We start from the raw sequence: 13,308 nt of genomic DNA on the forward strand, positions 1-13,308 counted from the left end.
AACATAAGAAATGAATCACTGTAACAACCAATTCACCACTTTCCTGTACATAGCTTACGAAGATATACATCATTACCTCAAATGGTTTGTCATTCTGTCCTGCTCTGTAGTAAATAGTAGTGATAACGTTATATAATGGTAACAAAATGATAAGTCAATACCTAGCACCGACTCCACAAAATTGTATTCAATGTAATGAGTCAAAATACTGAAAGTACAAACTATGTTTTAAGTGACAGTAACACATGTATTAATAATTGAGGGTTGAGTGTGGTGTATGGACACAAACAACATATATGAAGGCTTGTTTTCATGTTTATATTTTATGTTGACTCAGGGCAGATGGGGATTTAGGTTCGACTTAAAATGAGTGAGTTTTTATCTTAGTAAATTAATAATCACTTAAGGCCAAAGAGGTGAGGTTTAAATTTCTTTATAATACGTAAGTTTACAACTATGCGAGAGTAATTTAGAAGAATTAATTTACACTTAAATACATTAAATATACAAACTTCAACTGCAATTCACTTAAAATTTCTTCTATAATAATGCATTGGATGAATTTAAAAGTCTCTTGGTACATAGACATCTCTCAACAAAATTTTCTTAGAATTCATTATCATGTAAGTAGTTAAAATGAAGCAGAGTAACAAAATGTTTCTCTAATTTTATGGTAAGTGGAAAATTTACGAAAATTTAAATTTTGATCCAACTCTCATTTATGGGATATTTATCATATGCCATGGACATTAGTGACTATGCCTCAGACTGGAGGTACCTACCTCATATTCACTCTTCATTTCTTCCTGAGGAGAACCCCACTTTCTGCTGTGTATGGGAATGGCGTTCTAACAAGGCGAGAAACTGGATTCTGCGCTTCTTTTTCAGATAATAATGGTCATGTGACTAAGGTCTAGTTGGTAAGATGCAGCAGAATATAGAGTGAGCTGACTTGGCTGCACGTTAGTCCTTTCCATCTTTCTTTGACTTGTTACCTGGAACACAAATTTCAGGTCTGGAGTTTAAACTAGGAGCCAGAATTCAGAAGGTCAGGACGATTGGTAGGGACAATGGTGACTATCAGTCAGGCTTTCTAGAGAAACAGGATTAAGAGGAGGGGTATATTTGTGTATGTGTGCACAAGACAGAGAGAGACAGACAGACAGACAGAGAGACAGAGAGAGACAGAGACAAAGAGACAGAGAGAGAGACAGAGAAAGAGACAGAGAGAGAGAGAGAGACAGAGACTGAGACAGAGACAGAGACAGAGAGAGAGAACATGGACAGAATCTATGTAGACAATGAAAGAGCAAGGGAAAAATTATAAATAATTGGTTCATGAGATTATAACATTAACTTCAAGATTAGTAGTGAGCCCCAGGAGAGCCAGCAGTATATTTACAGTTTGAAGACCAAAGGTCCTAAGATCAAAAACCAGGATAAGACTGATGTCCATGCTTGAAGGTGAGGTAAAGGAGACAAATACAGCATCAAGAGTTTCTTTTGGACTTTGGTTTTAGTTTATGGGGTGGGGGTAGGGGAACTCTATAGACCTTTACTTATTGAATAAAACCAGAAACATCCAGGAGGGCAATCGATTTTAATCAGTCTACCAACTTAAATGTTAATCTTCTCAATGAACACCTCACAAACACACTCAGATTAATGTTTGAGGAGGAATCTATTCCCTTTTGTGGTCCAGCCAAGGGGACACGTGGTGGTTTGAAAGAAAATGGCCCCAAAGGGAGTGGCACTATTAGGAGGTGTGGCCTTGTTGGAGGAAGTGTGTCATTGTGGAGGTGAGCTTTGAGGTCTCATATATGCCCAAGATACTGCCCAGTGTTTCAAACCACCTCCCGTTGCCTCCAAGATGTAGGGCTCAGCTACTTCTCCAGCACCATGTCTTCCTGCATGCCTCCCTACTCCTTGCCATGATGATAATGGACTAAACCTCTGAAACTGTAAGCCCCCACTTCAATTAAATGTTTTCCTTTATAAGAGTTGCAGTGGTATCTCCTCAAAGCAATAAAAACTCTAAGACAAGACACATGAACTCTAGCATCACAGTGACATTTGGCTGCATCACAGCAAAGGAACATGTTTCCATCTATAAAGTAGATGAAGAAAAAAATATCTGACTCACTTAACCTACTTTTTACAGGTGTCTTATAGTGATTATAGCCACTTCACACATCAGAATTTCCTACATATATTTAAGGACTTTACACATCATTTTCACATGATACACTCTTAACAAATTTAGTCAAATGCTGATACTGGAAGAGATGAAAATCAAGTGCTATCTAAGACATAGAATTGTTTCTTAAACAAATTTATATTAGCATAAACTACGAACTCAATCATATTGTAATCGTAGATATTCTTATTAAAATTTTTTTCATGTTACTTTTAATTTGCTTTATCTGGCTAACTCAAGTTAATCTTTAGAGATTCTGTTTACACCTCAAACCTTTGGGGAGTTCTTCGAAGGTACCCCCCATATGCCCTTTAGTACTCTGCTCTTCCACCTGTAACTAGCCTTGTTGCTTTCTATTCTTTTGGTTGCTTATCACGTGAGTTCTCAGGGTATTGAGATTCCTTTTCTTGTAAATAATTTGCAACACTCGAGGAGAGCTGAGTTCACCTTCTTCTGAATTCATCCTATGCTATCAGCCTGAGCCCACTCATCATTTGGTTTTATTGATTTATCTATTCATTTAAATAATCCCTTTAATTTCTGCAGGACATTTTGAGTCCTCCCTGCCATTCCATAGACAATACACCAATGGATACAGAGTCATAAATGTCCTTCTACGTTGCTTCCTGGTTTTGTATTTGCAGTTTAACATTGCATAATTGGTGTTGTGTTGTAGACTGTTTCAATTCAATTAAATTTTCCTATACTTTGATTTATTTACTCAATACTGTAGTTTAAGCTTGATCTATGGTGCCATATGTACCTTGAAACAATTGCTTCTCAATGGTACTAACACCATCTATTTGTTTGGCTTCACAAAGATGTTTACCAGGTTCTCAAAAGTCCTCCCTCCTTTTGAACTTCTGAGAATTTCTGTGTACATATACTGCAGGTGTGTATGTACATATATGTGTATAATATATTGTTAATACATATATAATATACATATATAATGTGTCTATGTATATAACCATCATATATATACACATATGCATTTTATATTTCATAAAAGTTGCATACTGGGTAACAAAATTTCACATACTTAATTTGACTGAGTAATACAAAAATACTTTTCAGTCCAAAACATTGGAACCAGTTAGCCCTCCTCTCAAGAGCCTGTGAGAATGAAAATACACCCATGTCCTCCCCCATACTTGGTATAATTTGCATCCCAAATAGTTACCAATGGCTGCAATGCAAAATTGTATTTTAGCTTTTAATGTGCACCTTTTTGGTGGCAATCTCTTTATATGCTTTCTAGCCTTTACAGGGTTCCTCTTTTTTATATGAACACACATATTTCTGTTTGGAATACTGTCTTTTGGCATTTGTTGATAATTTTCAAGAGTCCTCGGTGCACCTGACATTTTTGTCACAGACAGATAAAGACATTTGAAATACATTCTTTCATACTTCCACATGTCCATTACATTGTCTATTAAACCATTCAATGGAAAACATGAGAAATGCTTCATTTTGATGTAAAGGAATCAATGTTTACCTTATGGTTTGTATATTTTGAAGTTTTAAGAGGTCCTTCTCTGGCTGAGCATTATGGTGAATGCTGATAATCTCAGCATTGGGAGGCCAAGGCAGTAAGATCAGACTATATTCCAAGATTCATGATGGACTATCTTACTTAGTAAGTTGTTACAAAAGAAGGAGGAGGAGGAAGAAGAGGAGGTGTAGCTTAAGTTTTCCTGCCTGGCCCACAGTCAGAACAAATCTCTTTCACCTGCCAGTCCCACAGCCTCTCAGACCCGACCAAGTAAACACAGAGACTTATGTTGCTTTCAAACTGTATGGCCGTGGCAGGCTTCTTGCTAACTGTTCTTATAGCTTAAATTAATCCATTTCCTTTAATCTATACCTTGCCACATGGCTCGTGGCTTACCGGCATCTTCACAAGCTGTTTCTCATCGTGGCGGCTGGCAGTGTCTCTCTGACTCAGCCTTCCACTTCCCAGCTTTATTCTCCTCCTTGCCCCGCCTATACTTCCTGCCTAGCCAACGGCCAATCAGTGTTTTATTGATTAATTAGCAACACATTTGCCATACATCCCACAGCAAGGAGGAGGAAGTGGAGAAGGAGGAGGAGGAGGAAAAGGAGGAGGAGGAGGAGGAGGAGGAGGAGGAGGAGGAGGACGGGGGAGGAAGACAGCCACTATCTTTTTCATTAAAACTAGATATTCTTTTGTGGTTTATTTTATTAATGTTCTACTTTTGTCTTTTGTATTTATATATTTATTCTCCTGCAGTTTCTCATTGTATGTGGAAATAAGTTTAACCCAGTTTTATTTTTCCTCCGCACAGTGAGTCAATTTTTTCAGTATTATCTACAAAACAAACTCCCTTCTGCACTCTTTATGGAGAAAATAGAAACACATGGACAGACTCTGAAGACTTTGTTTTATTTTATTGTATATTTCCACCTATCCATCACCCTCATGTGGTGTGTGTGTGTATGTGTGTGTGTGTGTGTGTGTGTGATATATGTGCATGGTATATGTGTACACGCATGTGCAGTCATGCTCGGAGGCCAGAGGAAGACATCAGGTATCCTGCCCTGGCCATCGCACACTGTGTCACTTAACTTTGCAGTGACCATTTACTGCAGGGTTGTAAGACCTGGGCATCTTAGCCCCCCAAATTGTGTATGCTCACTGAACTTACTACAGTTGCAGAATCGAAATATAATATAATCAAATGAGATTGCAAAAGGAAGACTGCTACAACAAAATCAACAAAACTATTTTGAAGTAATAATTGCTAAAATTATTTTAAAAATAGAAGTCTGTTAGACAACAAGATGAGTGATTGGGATGGAGGAGAAAAATAAAACAATAAAGAAAAGTCCTCCACTCACACAGCTTTAAGTTCTTGTCCACTTTAGCATTCCAAATCTAGAAAACGCATATGATACCTATAAAGAAGGACCATGACAGGCCTCTGAACTGGAATTATAAACCAGGTATCTATTTGGGAGTGGGGTGGGGAAGGCAGAGAAGCTCTTGATAAAAAGCCTGACACAAGAATGTGATGTGGTGTGTGTGTGTGTGTGTGTGTGTATGTGTGTGTGTGTGGTGTGTTGTGTGTGTGTGTGTATGTGTGTGTGTGTGTGTGTGTGTGTGTGTGGTTGATGAGGATAATGATGATTCCCTGTTTTAAACAAAGTTTTCAATTACTAACTAGGTAGGGTATTAGCTAAGACGTGTTCTGTAAAGCAATCACATAATGGGTGAGTAATAAGTTTCAAATAAGCTGCAAATTCAAATTTTGGGGATATGCTTAGAAAAACAATTCTTCAAAAATGTTTTTAAATCATTCAAACTTTTTTCTTTCATATAAAAATTAGAGGTCTGGGTTAAGAAGTATACCAAGGTAAGGACTGGGCACGTGCCCCCCTCCCTCCTATCCCCCTATTGTCCTCTGAAAAAGGCAAATTTCCATAAGTCTTAGCAAACAGAAGGAAGACCATCAGCTCCTGGGAAATTCTGAGGAATTCCTGAAGGCTCATGGAGTCACAGTGTCAGAGCAACAAAGTCAGAGAAAACAATAGCACCGAACAAACACAAAGATAAGAAAATTCCTGTTAAAAGCAGTTTCACATATAAGTGAAGCTCAGAGTCAATAAACAAGAGGACCTTGGGACATGGTCAGGGTAGCTAAGGCAGTGTGTTCTGACTACAGCAGTTTGTCCTTCTGATGTCACTTATGTAAGCTGCTGGCGGTAGCTATCATTCTCCCAAGCAGCCATTCCTTAACCTCCCATCAAATAAATCTGATTATGTGATAAAGCAAATGATCTTCCAGTACAGAATTATTCACACAGTGATGGGAGGTCAGAGAAAAACAATAAAATGTGAAGAAACTTTACCTTGCACAAGAATCCAGAGAGCAGTAGGCTTCAGCTTCATGGAAAGCCATAAACACATGACCTTCTGAAACATCTCTCCATATATAGTGCATAAAATATATCCAGAGTGAGCACAGGGCCTACAGAAGTAGAGTAGCCACACCCCTCCTAACTGAAGACTACAGAGTTAGCAAGAAACTATCACTCTGATGGAATCTTCATAGCACATCTATCTTCCTATAAAATTTCTAGAGAAGGCAATTAAACATTGAGTATGTTTATATGAGTGTAAATATGAGTAATTAAGAATTGCCAAGGATCTACAGAAACGCTAACCATGAAAGGTAGGTACTATAGAAGACAATGTATGCATGCATGTGCATGTGTGTGCTTGTGTGTACATGTGTGTATATGTGTGTGTGTGTATTGTTGTTATTGTTGTTGTTATTGTTGTACCCATTTTGAGAAACTCCCAGAGACCACCAAGGAGTCAGTTTCCGATGCAAGCACATAAGGGTCCTTTTATTCAGGTTCAACTTGGGCCACCACAGGGCAGATGGAAGGAAATGTGGCAGCGGCCATGAGCCTAGGTGTAGAGAGTTTTTATAGGGAAAAACCACAGGCCAGGAATTGGCAACTTGGGGTTGGGTAGAAGGGACATGGGGCAAGGTGATTTTTTGAAACTATTGGTCTAGACTTGGGGCACAAAACCACATTTGAAACCATTGGGATAGACTCTTGGTGGGGAACCACAACCCGCTGAACAGGATTATCTGGACTGCTCAGCAGGATTATCTAGATATCTTCAAGGGTCATAAACCACAGACAGGATGTCTGCAGGAGGATATTGCTCTGTATACATTTGAGTTGTCATGGCACATTCCTGAGGTCCTTCCTGGAACTGAGTACATACAGCAGGTGGTCTGAGATGGTGGCCCTTTCCCTAAGATGGAGCCTGTAAAGTCAAGTCTAGGCCTTCACAGTGTGTGTGTGTGTGTGTGTGTGTGTGTGTGTGTGTGTGTGTGTAAGTATTCAAACATCTTCTTAAAAAGAAACAAAGATCTTAGAAAAACATGATAATGAAAATTAAAAATAAAAGTAACTCAACAAGTGTGGTACACTGTAAATAGCAGAAGATAGAATGAATTGAAATATCACCACCCCAAAAACTATTGGGATAGAAGAGAAAGTGGAAAAAGATGTGAGAAAAGAGAGGAGATCTTGAATCTATATACATGTATTTAATCCTGTGTAAATTGGAATCTTATATTGGCCTGTCAAGGTGGATTTAATTATTGTTCATTGGGTAGATGAAGAAACAGACACAATATTTTGGAGAAGTCAGCACTGCTCAGTCTAGGACTCAGGTCTCTTTAAGTCCAAAGCTAAGTGCTTCCTCCCCCTGGCCCAGGATGTGGGTGACAGTAGATGGTAGAAAGCAGCTGTGGGCAAGTCAGAACAGTGAGGACACCCAGGAGAACAACGTGATCATCTCTCTATCCCAGGCAAAGTCAGAGTGAATCAAATCCAGTAGGCTGCCGGATTCCAGGCTGATACACCTTGAGAAAGACTTCCTTAGAACTCTAGTTCTCAGAGACAAGAGAATTTATCAGGAGCTTATGAAGTTGCAGAATATTAGTCCTCATCCCCAGAAATCATAATTCCATCTGCATGAGAATCTCCTTTCTAAGAGGTTAGGTGATTCATGAATAGGTGCAAAGTTGAGAGCATGGGGGAAGATTTGCAGAGGTCAATGGAGCTTGAATCCTCAGAGTGGAATTCTAGATGACAAAGAAAGCTCTGGAAGCATATGGTCTTTCTCAAAGCTTCAGCTAAAAATGGCTCCAAATATGTTTGTAAACAAACTGCTCCGGGCAAGGGAGAGTTGTCAAGGCAACTGGAAAGCTTCAGGAGAAAAAGGACAATTCACCAACCCATTACCCTGAGCAAAAGGTTTTCAGGACACAGAGTGTGGTAAGTAGGGCCTCAGAAATGTTTTCTCTCAGGGACAGAACTAAATTAGTTACCACCTAGCAGAGCAGGAAAGCTAACCAGGAAGCCATGTTTTCACGTGATTTAGCTGCATCCTCTGTCAGCCAGGCTCATAGTTACTAGAGAAACAATCTATATTCAAAAAAAGTAAAATTAATATTGGAACTAATAAAAATCACCATAGATGCAAAGAAATATAAAGTGATTTATGTAAATGTACTCATAAATCATACCTGTGTTAAAATTAGTAAGTCAGGATATAGAAAAATTTTAGCTGTATGCGATATTGCACCATATAATCTTTTATTACTCAAAAAGATTAATCTACAATTGTAGAATATTCTTTTACACTATGTAAATATATGTTGTTGTGATTGGTTTAATAAAGACGCTGACTGGCCAATAGCTGGACAGGATAAGATTAAGCAGAAGAACCAGACTAAGGACCCTGGGAAGAAGAAGGATGGAGTCAGAAAAGTCACCAGCCAGACACAGAGAGGAAAGAGGAGGTATAAAATGAAAGAGAGGTAACATCACATGGCAGAATTTCTATTCATATAAATTGGTTAATTTAAATTGTCAGAATTAGCTAGTAACAAGCCTGAGCTAATGGCTGATCATTTATAATTAGTATTATATTAATATTTATAATTAATATTAAGTCTCTGTGCATTTATTTAGAGCCGGCAGTCCTGACAAAAACTCTGCCTAATTACAATCATATTCAAAGATACACAGAAGATGTAAAAAAGATACAAATAGAATTAGACACAAATCTGCAATGTGTGCAAGATGTTATTAAATAAATATTAGTGAGTTTAAAGACCTAGCAATGCCACTTGTCAAAATACCACATGGAGAGAAAAGAGAAAAACAAACAGGCATGAGCAACTTGTGACCTGTTTTATAGATGTGCACTTGGAATCCCTGATTGGGGTGAGAGTAAAGGGATAATTGAAGAAACAACGGACAAGATATTTTCTACATTTGGTAACAATGATAAACCCACGGATGCAAAAGAAAAGACAAAAAGAAAAGAATCTCAATGAATTTAAGCATGAGAAATTTGAAGAAAATTACACCACTGTTTATAAGGTTGAAATCTGTATTAGAAAACAGCACCCAGGCAAAACAAAAAACAAAAAACAAAAAACAAGAACGCCGGGCAGTGGTGGCGCACGCCTTTAATCCCAGCACTTGGGAGGCAGAGGCAGGTGGATCTTTGTGAGTTCGAGGCCAGCCTGGTCTACAGAGCGAGATCCAGGAAAGGCGCAAAGCTACACAGAGAAACCCTGTCTCGAAAAACCAAAAAAAAAAAAAAAAAAACAAGAAACAAACAAAAAACAAGAACAAGAACATGAAGTTCCAGAGATGAGGGGAGCCTTACGGAGCCTTTGCTGGAATCAGCAAGCTAGTATATCAAGCTAGAATATCTAGCAAGCTAAGTTAACCAGTATCTTACTTAATACCTAGAAGATCAAGATAAGCAATGAGGAAAATGCTGTGCCAGAGAAGTTAAACCCCAGAATGCACCTCCACAGCACTCTTGGTTAAATAACCCTAGGATACATGAATAATTAGGAAGGACCCACTTCTATGATCAATAGGTTAAGGGATGTTTGTATAAATCAAAAATAAGGTCAGGAATAAAACTGTAAATATAAGCATAGTCTATCACTGTGTCTGCAATGTTATCTTGATATATAAGAGACCTTTAAAAACCATTAAGTTGAAATCCAATGGGGGGTGGGTGGGAAAGATGGATTGAAGCCAGAAAAACATAACATTTTAAAACTCTTTTCCAAAACACAGAAATGGGTACTGTCAAGGGACGTCCCCATACTGGCTCTGATGTTCAGTGGAAGCCAGCCAAGCTTTGCTTATAACTTGGGGGATTTCCTTATCAGTCTTTGTCTTTTCTCCTCACTGAGCCTCTCCCTCCTCAAGCAACCAGAAAGCAAATGAATGTCCTTGGAGACAAATCTCTAGGGGATCCCAAGGTCTCCAGCATTGTTGCTGACCTCTCTCTCTCGGAGTACAGATGGCGCATTGTGACATCTCATAGGCAACCTGAGACCCAACAGCCACGTTCAAGTACTCAGGCATAAATCACACTTCTCCACTCAGAATTTCAGCCCTTGGCACTGGGTGGCATTTGTCACTCACCTGACTTGTGACCATCACATTACAGAGTAGAAGACATTTCTGGTGGTGTTCTTATTTCATTTCTGACGATGTTCTCTTTACGAACAACCTTTGCACAGCACTTGACTTGGTGGACATCCGCACATCGATACAAAGAATTCTAAGCTTGTTCTTGGCATAGTGCCCTTGACAGTGACAGAGCCTCCCACCTGCCCCTCAGTGAAAGGATACATATGGCTCAATGCTAATTAACATCCGTTGCTCACGGGCTCTTTTTGAAGACTCAGTCTGGCCCTCCCTGGCTGCAGGTGCAGCACTAGCCCTGTGACCTTTTGCTCTGAGATCAGTCACGGAGAAGAGTAGGAGTGGCCGGCAGGGTCGAGGGGGCTGTTTATCTCCTTCAGAGGCCGTTTATCTCCTTCAGGAATCAATGTCTGGCCTCCACTATTCACGGCAGCACTGGCATTTTCCTCTTGGGGAAACTTAACAAGAGGGGCTGAGAGGCTTCATCTGCCTGCTCGCTTTCTGGAACGTTGTGAACGTGCACCTGGCTTCACTTTCTGGGTATCTCCACACTCATTCTAAAAGAAAGAAAACCCACTTTATTACAAGGAACAGAAACATAATGGAAAGAACGCAGGTGGCTGGAGGCTGACGGACAGGCTGCGACATCAGGACAAAGATATCAGACAAGGCTCCTGTGTCTGCAAAGACGGCTTCTGGCCATGGTGTGCACGAGCAAACTGCTGTAGGAGGAAGCCACACTGTTCGATGGCAGCCAACATGCAGACCGCTCTTCACTTACAGGCTCCAGATAATGTAACAGACAACACACTTCGTGGACACGTGTCTTTTCTTCTACTTGCTTTAAGTTTTTGCTTCATGCCATAAGAGAAGAAAGAAGGGAAAGTAAAACCATAAAGCAGCCGTGATTCAGTAAGAGGCGCTTTTTGAATGATGCGCATTAAATATCCTTTTCTGAATCTTTGCCTTTCTCGTTGTTAAACAGAATCCCCATGTAAGCACTTCTGGGCTCATACGGGTCTCTCGTTCTGTGGTTGCCATAGTACTTTAGGCTACAATGGCCTAGGCTCTGTATCTACACCTATGTGCTCCTGGAGGGCAGTCAGCACCTGATCCTGCTAGTTCACCCATGGTAATCAAGGCCATCCCCAGGGTTACTGTGGCTGCTGGCAGCTGTAAGAGAAGGGAGGGGAACCCAGGAGCCAGAAAAACTGGTTCCAGCCAACCGGAACCTTAAAACTAACCTAAAGTTCCACCTGGGTTCTTCCATGGGAACACTCACCTTCTGTAATAGGGAGAGAAGGAACAAGATGATATACCTGTGGCCTTAAGGTGAGACCTTTTCTGTTGCAGGGCAGCCAGTCCAGTGAGTACCCACTGGAGAGAGAAGCCTTCATGCCCCAAACCTGTGTACCGCACTGGACTGGGCATGTATAAACTCTCCAACTCCTGGTAGGGAACTCCTCTCCTCATGAGGTCTGTGCAGTACCAACAGGAGATGTGCACAGTCTTACAAACCATGCTTGACAATTTTGAAAGAGGGTTTATTCATTCTGCTGGCTTTGGAATTAAGAGGAAGCTCTCCAAGTTAAAGACTGTGAGACTGACTGGCCTTCCTTTGATGTCAGCTGACCATCTGAAGGAAGTTTAGATTTGACACTGATTAACAGAGTCCAAGAGGCCTGGATGGGACACCTGGCCATACAGAGCAGCTCCCATATATTGAGTCATGGTCTCTGTTGTCCCAAGACACTGCAGGATGGCTTCCCTACCAGAACCTTCCCAGCCCCAGACCATATGGGCTGCAAAGACTGTCAAACCTGAAAACACCAAGAAAGCATTCTCATTAGCTTCCTAAGAGGATGAAATTTTGACCATGATGGTGCCTCCCTTCCAGCTCCTAGGCAGTCACAAGACACCTGCCCCTGCGCCTCCAATGGCATCTGCCCTAATGCCACACTGCTGGTCCACCTACGCTATCAAAGCTACAATAACTACTTTCCTTCTAATTGTAAAGTACTTAACTAACTATGAAAATAAGTAAAGTTCATTTAGAATATGAAGTTTGTGATGGAAAATATCCACTGTTTAGAAACAGTGTGTCAATCACTGCAGCAAACTGAAGAATCATTTAAACTGCATGTTCACTTGGCCATATGGATGATCTATGCATATAAAAGCCTGGAAGGAAGAATCTCAGAGTCATTTAAATTTGCATTTCTCTGATGACTAAGGATGTTGAACATTTCTTTAAGTGTTTCTCTGCCATTTGAGATTCTTCTGTTGAGAATTCTGTACCCCATTTTTTTTGTTTTTTTTTTCAAGACATGGGTTTCTCTGTGTAGTGTAGATATAACAGTCTTATTAAATAAGAAACACAGAACCAAATGCAGAGTTAAAAGCCCAAGAGGTCAGAGCAGTAGTTAAGAGCTGATACTAAAAATCCTTTCTTACCCTTCGCTCCCGCTGTCATCCTGCCCCTCAGAGAGAGACCTACTTCCTGTGTATCTGTCTTTTTATTGACTTTCTGTTCTGCCTTCTCATTGGTCGTAAACCCAACCACATGACCTCCTTGTCACTGCCTGTCTATACAGACCTCCAGGTCTTCTATGGTTGGTATTGAGATTAAAGGCGTGTGTCTCCATGCTGGCTGTATCCTTGAACACATAGAGATCTGTCTGTCATATGATTGGGATTAAAGGTGTGCGCCACCACCACCCAGCTTCTGCTATGACTTGCTATTAGCTCTGACCCCCAAGCAACTTTATCTATTAGCATACAAATAAAATCACATTTCAATACAAATGAAATATCACCATAGTGTAGTTTTGGTGCTTGTCCTAGATCTCGCTCTGTAGACCAGACAGGCCTCGAACTCACAGAGATCCACCTGGCTCTGCCTCCCAAGTGCTGAGATTAAAAGCATGTGTCACCACCGCCCAGCCTGTATCCCATTTCTTAATTGGATTATTTGGGATTTTTGATGCCTAGTGTCTTGAGTTCTTTATGTATTTTAGAAACCAGCCCTCTGTCTGATGTGGGATTGGTGAAGATCTTTTCCCATTCTGTAGGCTGCCTTTTTGTCCTATTAATGG

At 40.3% G+C, this 13,308-nt stretch overlaps 1 long non-coding RNA gene across 4 annotated transcripts in view; it reads right to left on the reverse strand.

Annotated features, from left to right (window-relative positions):
* Positions 1-10,525, reverse strand: part of LOC131918440 (uncharacterized) — a 32,075-nt gene extending 21,550 nt beyond the window's left edge. For 3 of the 4 annotated variants that reach the window (XR_009380978.1, XR_009380980.1, XR_009380977.1), the window contains exons 1-2: positions 10,211-10,525; positions 783-995 (exon numbers count right to left, since the gene is read on the reverse strand). This is a non-coding gene — a long non-coding RNA (uncharacterized LOC131918440). Of the gene's footprint in view, positions 1-782; positions 996-6,073; positions 6,175-10,210 lie in introns of those variants that run through there. The other variant, XR_009380979.1, reaches the window with a different exon arrangement.
* Positions 10,526-13,308: the final 2,783 nt, after the last annotated feature.

The sequence above is a fragment of the Peromyscus eremicus genome, chromosome 8b (genome assembly GCF_949786415.1).
Source record: "Peromyscus eremicus chromosome 8b, PerEre_H2_v1, whole genome shotgun sequence".
Lineage (NCBI taxonomy): Eukaryota > Metazoa > Chordata > Mammalia > Rodentia > Cricetidae > Peromyscus > Peromyscus eremicus.